The sequence below is a fragment of the Carcharodon carcharias genome, chromosome 14 (assembly GCF_017639515.1).
Source record: "Carcharodon carcharias isolate sCarCar2 chromosome 14, sCarCar2.pri, whole genome shotgun sequence".
NCBI classification, from domain to species: Eukaryota; Metazoa; Chordata; class Chondrichthyes; order Lamniformes; family Lamnidae; genus Carcharodon; species Carcharodon carcharias.
In genome coordinates this window covers 87,600,621-87,608,120 of record NC_054480.1, presented here as the reverse complement: position 1 = coordinate 87,608,120, position 7,500 = coordinate 87,600,621, and positions in this window count along the sequence as shown.

Here is a 7,500-nt window from a genome sequence, read left to right as displayed (position 1 = left end):
ACAGAGAGAGAGAGACAGACAGAGAGAGAGAGACAGGCAGAGAGAGAGAGAGAGACAGGCAGAGAGAGAGCGAGACAGGCAGACAGACAGAGAGTGAGACAGGCAGATAGCAAGATAGAGACTGGGAAGCTGACAGAGAGAGAGACAGACAGAGAGAGAGAAAGAGAGACAGAGAGACAGACAGAGAGACTAACAGAGAGAGACAGACAGAGCGACAGAGAGAGAGAGACAGACAGGGAGAGACAAACTGAGAGAGAGGCAGACAGACAGAGAGACAGACAGACAGACTGACAGACAGGGAGAAAGACAGACAGGGAGAGCCAAATAGAGAGAGAGAGACCGACAGACAGAGAGACAGACAAAGAAAGATAGAGAGAGAGAGAGAGGCAGAAAGACAGAGACAGACAGACAGGGAGAGAGACAGAGACAGACAAACAGAGAGAGACAGCCAGAGAGAGAAAGACAAAGACAAACAGACAGAGAGAGACAGAGAGACCAACAGAGACAGACAGAGAGAGACAGACAGAGAGAGAGAAGCAGAAAGACAGAGAGAGATAGAGACAGAGAGACAGAGCGAGAGAGACAGCGAGACAGCGAGACAGAGAGAGAGACAGACAGAGAGACAGAAAGACACAGACAGACAGACAGACAGAGAGACAGAAAGAGAGACAGAGGGAGACAGACTGTCAGACAGAGAGAGAGAAAGACAGACACAGACAGAGAGAGATGGAGAAAGACAAACAGAGAGAGACAGAGAGACAAACAGAGAGAGTGAGACAGAGAGTGCGAGAGAGACAGTCAGAGATAAAGAGATAAAGAGAGACAGACAGAGACAAACAGAGAGACTGAGATACAGTAAGACAGAGAGACACAGAGACAGACAGACAGAGAGAGACAGACTGAGAGAGACAGACAGACAGAGAGAGAGAGACAGACAGGCAGAGAGAGAGAGAGACAGGCAGACAGACAGAGAGTGAGACCGGCAAACAGGAAGATAGAGACAGGGAAGCAGACAGAGAGAGAGAGACAGAGAGACAGACAGAGAGAAAGTGACAGAGAGAGAGAGACAGACAGACAGACAGAGACAGAGATAGAAAGACAGATAGAGACGAAAAGAAAAACAGAGACAGAGAGACAGACAGACAGACAGAGAGACAGAGAGACAGAGAGCCAGACAGACAGAGAGTGAGACATACAAACCAGGACAGACTGACAGACTAACAGAGAGAGAGACATAAAGACAGAGAGAGAGACAGACAGAGAGACAGACAGATAGACAGACAGGGAGAGACAAACAGAGAGAGAGGGAGAGACAGACAGACAGACAGAGAGACAGACAGACAGACAGAGAGAATAACAGAGACAGAGACACAGAGAGAAAGACAGATAGACAGAGAGACAGACAGAGACAGAGAGACAGAGCGACAGGGAGAGAAACAGACAGAGAGACAGAAAGTGACTGACAGACAGACAGAGAGAGAGAGGCAGAAAGAGAGACAGAGGGAGAAGGTCTGTCAAACAGAGAGAAAGACAGAGAGAGAGAGACAGACAGAGAGAGACAGAGACAGAGAGAGAAAGAGAGAGAGACAGGCAGACAGACAGACAGTGAGACAGGCAGACAAAAAGATAGAGACAGGCAAGCAGACAGAGAGAGGGACAGAGAAACAGACAGAGAGAAATTGACAGACAGAGAACAAGACAGACAAACAGAGAGAGGCAGACGGACAGACAGCGACAGACAGACAGAGACAGAGATAGAAAGACAGATAGAGACAAAAAGTAAATCAGAGACAGACAGACAGAGAGACAGACAGACAGAGAGACAGAAAGACAGCCAGACAGAGAGAGACATACAAACCAGGACAGACTGACAGACTAACAGAGAGAGGATGAGATGGACAGACAGAGAGAAGAGACAGAGAGATAGACAGAGAGACAGATAGACAGACAGACAGAGAGACAGACAGGGAGAGACAAACAGACAGAGAGTGAGACAGGCAGACAGAAAGATAGAGACAGGCAAGCAGACAGAGAGAGGGCCAGAGAAACAGACAGAGAGAAAGTGACAGACAGACAGAGACAGAGATAGAAAGACAGATAGAGACAAAAAGTAAATCAGAGACAGACAGACAGAGAGACAGACAGACAGAGAGACAGAAAGACAGCCAGACAGAGAGACAGACAGAAAGAGACATACAAACCAGGACAGACTGACAGACTAACAGAGAGAGAAAGAGATTGACAGACAGAGAGAGAGAGACAGAGAGATAGACAGAGAGACAGAGAGACAGACAGGTAGAAACAAACAGAGAGAGAGAGAGACAGACAGACAGACAGAGAGAGACAGACAGACAGAAAGAGAGACAGACAGAGAGACAGAGACACAGACAGAGACAGAGAAACAGAGCGAGAGAGACAGAGAGAGAGACAGACAGAAAGACAGAAAGAGCCTGAAAGACAGACAGAGATACAGAAAGAGAGACAGAGGGAGACGGTCTGTCAGACAGAGAGAAAGACAGACAGAGAGACAGACAGAGAGAGACAGAGAGACAGACAGAGCGCCAGACAGACAGAGAGTGCAAGAGAGACAGTCAGAGATAAAGAGAGACAGACAGACACATACAGAGAGACTGAGAACAGTAAGACAGAGAGAGACAGACAGAAAGAGAGACAGACAGATAGACAGAGACAAACAGAGACAGACAGACAGAGTGAGAGACAGACAGACAGAGACAGACAGACAAAAAAACAGACAGAGAGAGAGAGATGTTGAGAGAGAGAGAGAGACACAGAGAGAGAGAGAGACAGGCAGAGAGAGAGAGAGAGAGAGACAGGCCGAGAGAGAGACAGACAGGCAGACAGACAGAGAGTGAGACAGGCAGACAGATAGGCAGAGACAGGCAGGCAGACAGAGAGAGAGACAGACAGAGAGAGCGTGACAGACAGACAGACAAAGAGAGAGGCAGACAGAGAGAAAGTGACGGAGAGAGAGAGAGACAGACAGACAGAGACAGAGATATAAAGACAGATAGAGACAAAAAGAAAAACAGAGAGAGACAGACAGACAGAGAGACAGACAGACAGAGAGACAGACAGCCAGACAGACAGAGAGACAGACAGAGAGTGAGACATACAAACCAGGACAGACTGACAGACTAACAGAGAGAGAGACATAAAGACAGAGAGAGAGACAGACAGAGAGTCAGACAGAGAGACAGACAGGGAGAGAGGGAGAGACGGACAGACAGACAGAGAGAGAGACAGAAAGAGAGACAGAGGGAGAAGGTCTGTCAAACAGAGAGAAAGACAGAGAGAGAGAGACAGACAGAGAGAGACAGTGACAGGGAGAGAGACGGAGAAAGACAGACAGAGAAAGACAGACAGACAGAGAGAGAAAGAGAGAGAGAGAGACAGGCAGACAGACAGAGAGTGAGACAGGCAAACAGAAAGATAGAGACAGGCAAGCAGACAGAGAGAGGGACAGAGAAACAGACAGAGAGAAAGTGACAGACAGACAGAGACAGAGATAGAAAGACAGATAGAGACAAAAAGTAAATCAGAGACAGACAGACAGAGAGACAAACAGACAGAGAGACAGAAAGACAGCCAGACAGAGAGACAGACAGAAAGAAACATACAAACCAGGACAGACTAACAGAGAGAGAAAGAGATGGACAGACAGAGAGAGAGAGACAGAGAGATAGACAGAGAGACAGATAGACAGACAGACAGAGAGACAGACAGGAAGAAACAAACAGAGAGAGAGAGAGAGACAGACAGACAGACAGAGAGAGACAGACAGACAGACAGACAGAAAGAGAGACAGACAGAGAGACACAGACATAGACAGAGACAGACAGAGACAGAGAGACAGAGCGACAGACACAGAGAGAGAGACAGGCAGAGAGACAGAAAGAGCCTGAAAGACAGACAGACAAAGAGACAGAAAGAGAGACAGATGGAGACGGCCTGTCAGACAGAGAGAAAGACAGAGAGACAGACAGAGAGAGAAAGAGAGACAGAGAGCAATAGACAGACAGAGAGTGCAAGAGAGACAGTCAGAGATAAAGAGAGACAGACAGACACATAGAGAGAGACTGAGATAGAGTAAGACAGATAGAGACAGACAGAAAGAGAGACAGACAGACAGAGACCGACAGAGACAGACAGACAGAGAGAGAGAAAGACAGACATAGACAGACAGACAACAATACAGACAGAGAGACAGAGACAGTGAGAGAGAGAGAGAGAGACAGAGAGAGAGAGAGAGAAACAGACAGGCAGACAGACAGAGAGTGAGACAGGCAGAGAGAAAGACAGAGACAGGCAGGCAGACAGAGAGAGAGACAGACAGAGAGAGCGTGACAGACAGACAGACAGACAAAGAGAGAGACAGACAGGGAGAGACAAACAGAGAGTGAGAGACAGACAGACAGAGAGAGACAGACAGACAGATCAAGAGAAAGACAGAGAGACAGAGACAGACAGAGAGACAGACAGAGACAGAGAGACAGAGCGAGAGAGACAGAGAGAGAGAGAGACAAACAGAGAGACAGAATGAGACCAACAATCAGACAGAGAGACAGACAGAGAGAGACACACAGACAGACACAGAGAGACAGAGAGAGAGAGAGACAGACAGGCAGAGAGAGACAGAAAGAGAGAGAGAGCGACAGACAGAGAGACAGAGACACAAAGAGACAGAGAGAGAGACGGACAGAGACAGAGGGACAGAGATAGATAGACAGACAGACAGAGAGAGACAGACAGACAGAGAGACAGAAAGAAACTGAGAGACAGACAGAGAGAGAGAGACAGAAAGAGAGACAGAGGGAGATGGTCTGTCAGACAGAGAGAAAGACAGAGAGAGAGAGAGACAGACAGAGAGAGACAGAGACAGAGAGAGAGAGACGGAGAAAGACAGACAGAGAAAGACTGACAGAGAGCGAAATAGAGACAGACAGACAGACAGACAGAGACAGACACACAGACAGAGAGAGAGAGACAGGCAGAGAGAGAGCGAGACAGGCAGACAGACAGAGAGTGAGACAGGCAGACACAAAGATAGAGACAGGGAAGCTGACAGAGAGAGAGACAGACAGAGAGAGAAAGAGAGACAGAGAGACAGACAGAGAATTCGAGAGACAGTCAGAGATAAAGAGAGACAGACACACAGACACATACAGAGAGACTGAGATAAAGTAAGACAGAGAGAGAAAGACAGAAAGAGACAGCGACAGACAGACAGAGACAGACAGACAGAGAGATAGACAGACAGAGACAGACAGACAACGAAACAGACAGAGAGCGAGAGACAGACAGAGAGAGAGAGACAGGCAGAGAGAGACAGAGAGAGAGAGACAGGCCGAGAGAGAGACAGAGAGACAGGCAGACAGAGAGTGAGACAGGCAGACAGAAAGACAGAGAGAGGCAGGCAGACAGAGAGAGAGAGTGACAGACAGACAGAGAGAGAGAGACAGACAGGGAGAGGCAAACTGAGAGATAGAGAGGCAGACAGACAGAGAGAGAGACAGACAGAGAAACAGACAGATAGAGAGACATACAGACAGACAGAGGGAGAGACAGACAGGGAAAGACAAACAGACAGAGACAGACAGACAGAGAGAAAGATAGAGAGACAGAGACAGACAGAGACACAGACAGAGACAGAGAGACAGCGCGCGAGAGACAGAGAGAGACAGACAGAGAGACAGAATGAGAGCGACAGACAGACAGAGAGAAAGACAGAGAGAGAGATAGACAGACAGAGAGAGACAGATGGAGAGAGACAGAGATAGAGACAGACAGGCAGAGAGAGTGAGACAGAGAGAGAGAGTGACAGACAGACAGAGAGTGCGAGAGAGACAGTCAGAGATAAAGATATAAAGAGAGACAGACAGAGACAGACAGAGAGACTGAGATACAGTAAGGCAGAGAGAGACAGAGACAGACAGACAGGGACAGACAGACAATGAAACAGACAGAGAGAGAGACAGACAGAGAGAGACAGACAGACACAGAGAGAGAGAGACAGGCAGAGAGAGAGAAAGACAGGCAGAGAGAGAGAGAGAGAAAGGCAGAGAGAGAGAGCCAGGCAGACAGACAGAGAGTGAGACAGGCAGACAGAAAGATAGAGACAGGCAAGCAGACAGAGAGAGGGACAGAGAGACAGACAGAGAGAAAGTGACAGACAGAGAGAGAGACAGACATACAGAGAGAGGCAGATGGACAGACAGCGACAGACAGACAGAGACAGAGATAGAAAGACAGAAAGAGACAAAAAGTAAATCAGAGACAGACAGACAGAGAGATTAAAAGACAGCCAGACAGAGAGACAGACATACAAACCAGGACTGACTGACAGACTAACAGAGAGAGAAAGAGACGGACAGACAGAGAGAGAGAAACAGAGAGATAGACAGAGAGACAGATAGACAGACAGACAGAGAGACAGACAGGGAGAGACAAACAGAGAGACAGACAGACAGAGAGAGACAGACAGACAGACAGAAACAGAGACAGAGAGACAGAGACAGAGACAGACAGCGACAGAGAGACAGAGCAAGAGAGACAGAGAGAGAGACAGAAAGAGAGACAGAAAGAGCCTGACAGACAGACAGACAGAGAGACAGAAAGAGAGACAGAGGGAGACGGTCTGTCAGACAGAGAGAAAGACAGAGAGAGAGACAGAGAGAGAGAGAAAGAGAGACAGAGAGACAGACAGAGCGCCAGACAGACGGAGAGTGCAAGAGAGACAGTCAGAGATAAAGGGAGACAGACAGACACATACAGAGAGACTGAGATACATTAAGACAGAGAGAGACAGACAGAAAGAGAGACAGACAGACAGAGAGAGACAGAGACAGACAGACAGAGAGAGAGAGACAGACTGACAGAGACAGACAGACAACGAAACAGACAGAGAGAGCGAGACAGTGAGACAGACAGAGAGAGAGAGAGACAGAGAGAAAGAGAGAGAGAGAGAGAGATAGGCCAAGAGAGAGACAGGCAGGCAGACAGACAGAGAGTGAGACAGGCAGACAGAAAGACAGAGACAGAGACAGGCAGGCAGACAGAGAGAGAGACAGACAGAGAGAGAGTGACAGACAGAGAGAGAGTGACAGACAGACAGGGACAGGCAAACTGAGAGATAGAGAGACAGACAGAGAGACAGAAAAAGACAGACAGACAGACAGACAGAGAGACAGATAGACAGACACAGGGAGAGACAGACAGAGAGATGGAGACAGACTGGCAGAGAGAGAGGGACAGACAGACAGAGAGAGAGACAGACAGACAGAAAGAGAGAGAGAGACAGACAGACAGAAAGACAGACAGAGAGAAGGATACGGAGAGGGAGAGACAGAAAGACAGAGACAGTCAGAATGACACAGCCAGACAGTGACAGGGAGACAGAGACAGACATACAGATGGAGAGAGACAGACAGACAGACAGAAATGGACAGCCTGGCTGACAGAGACAGACAGACAGACATACAA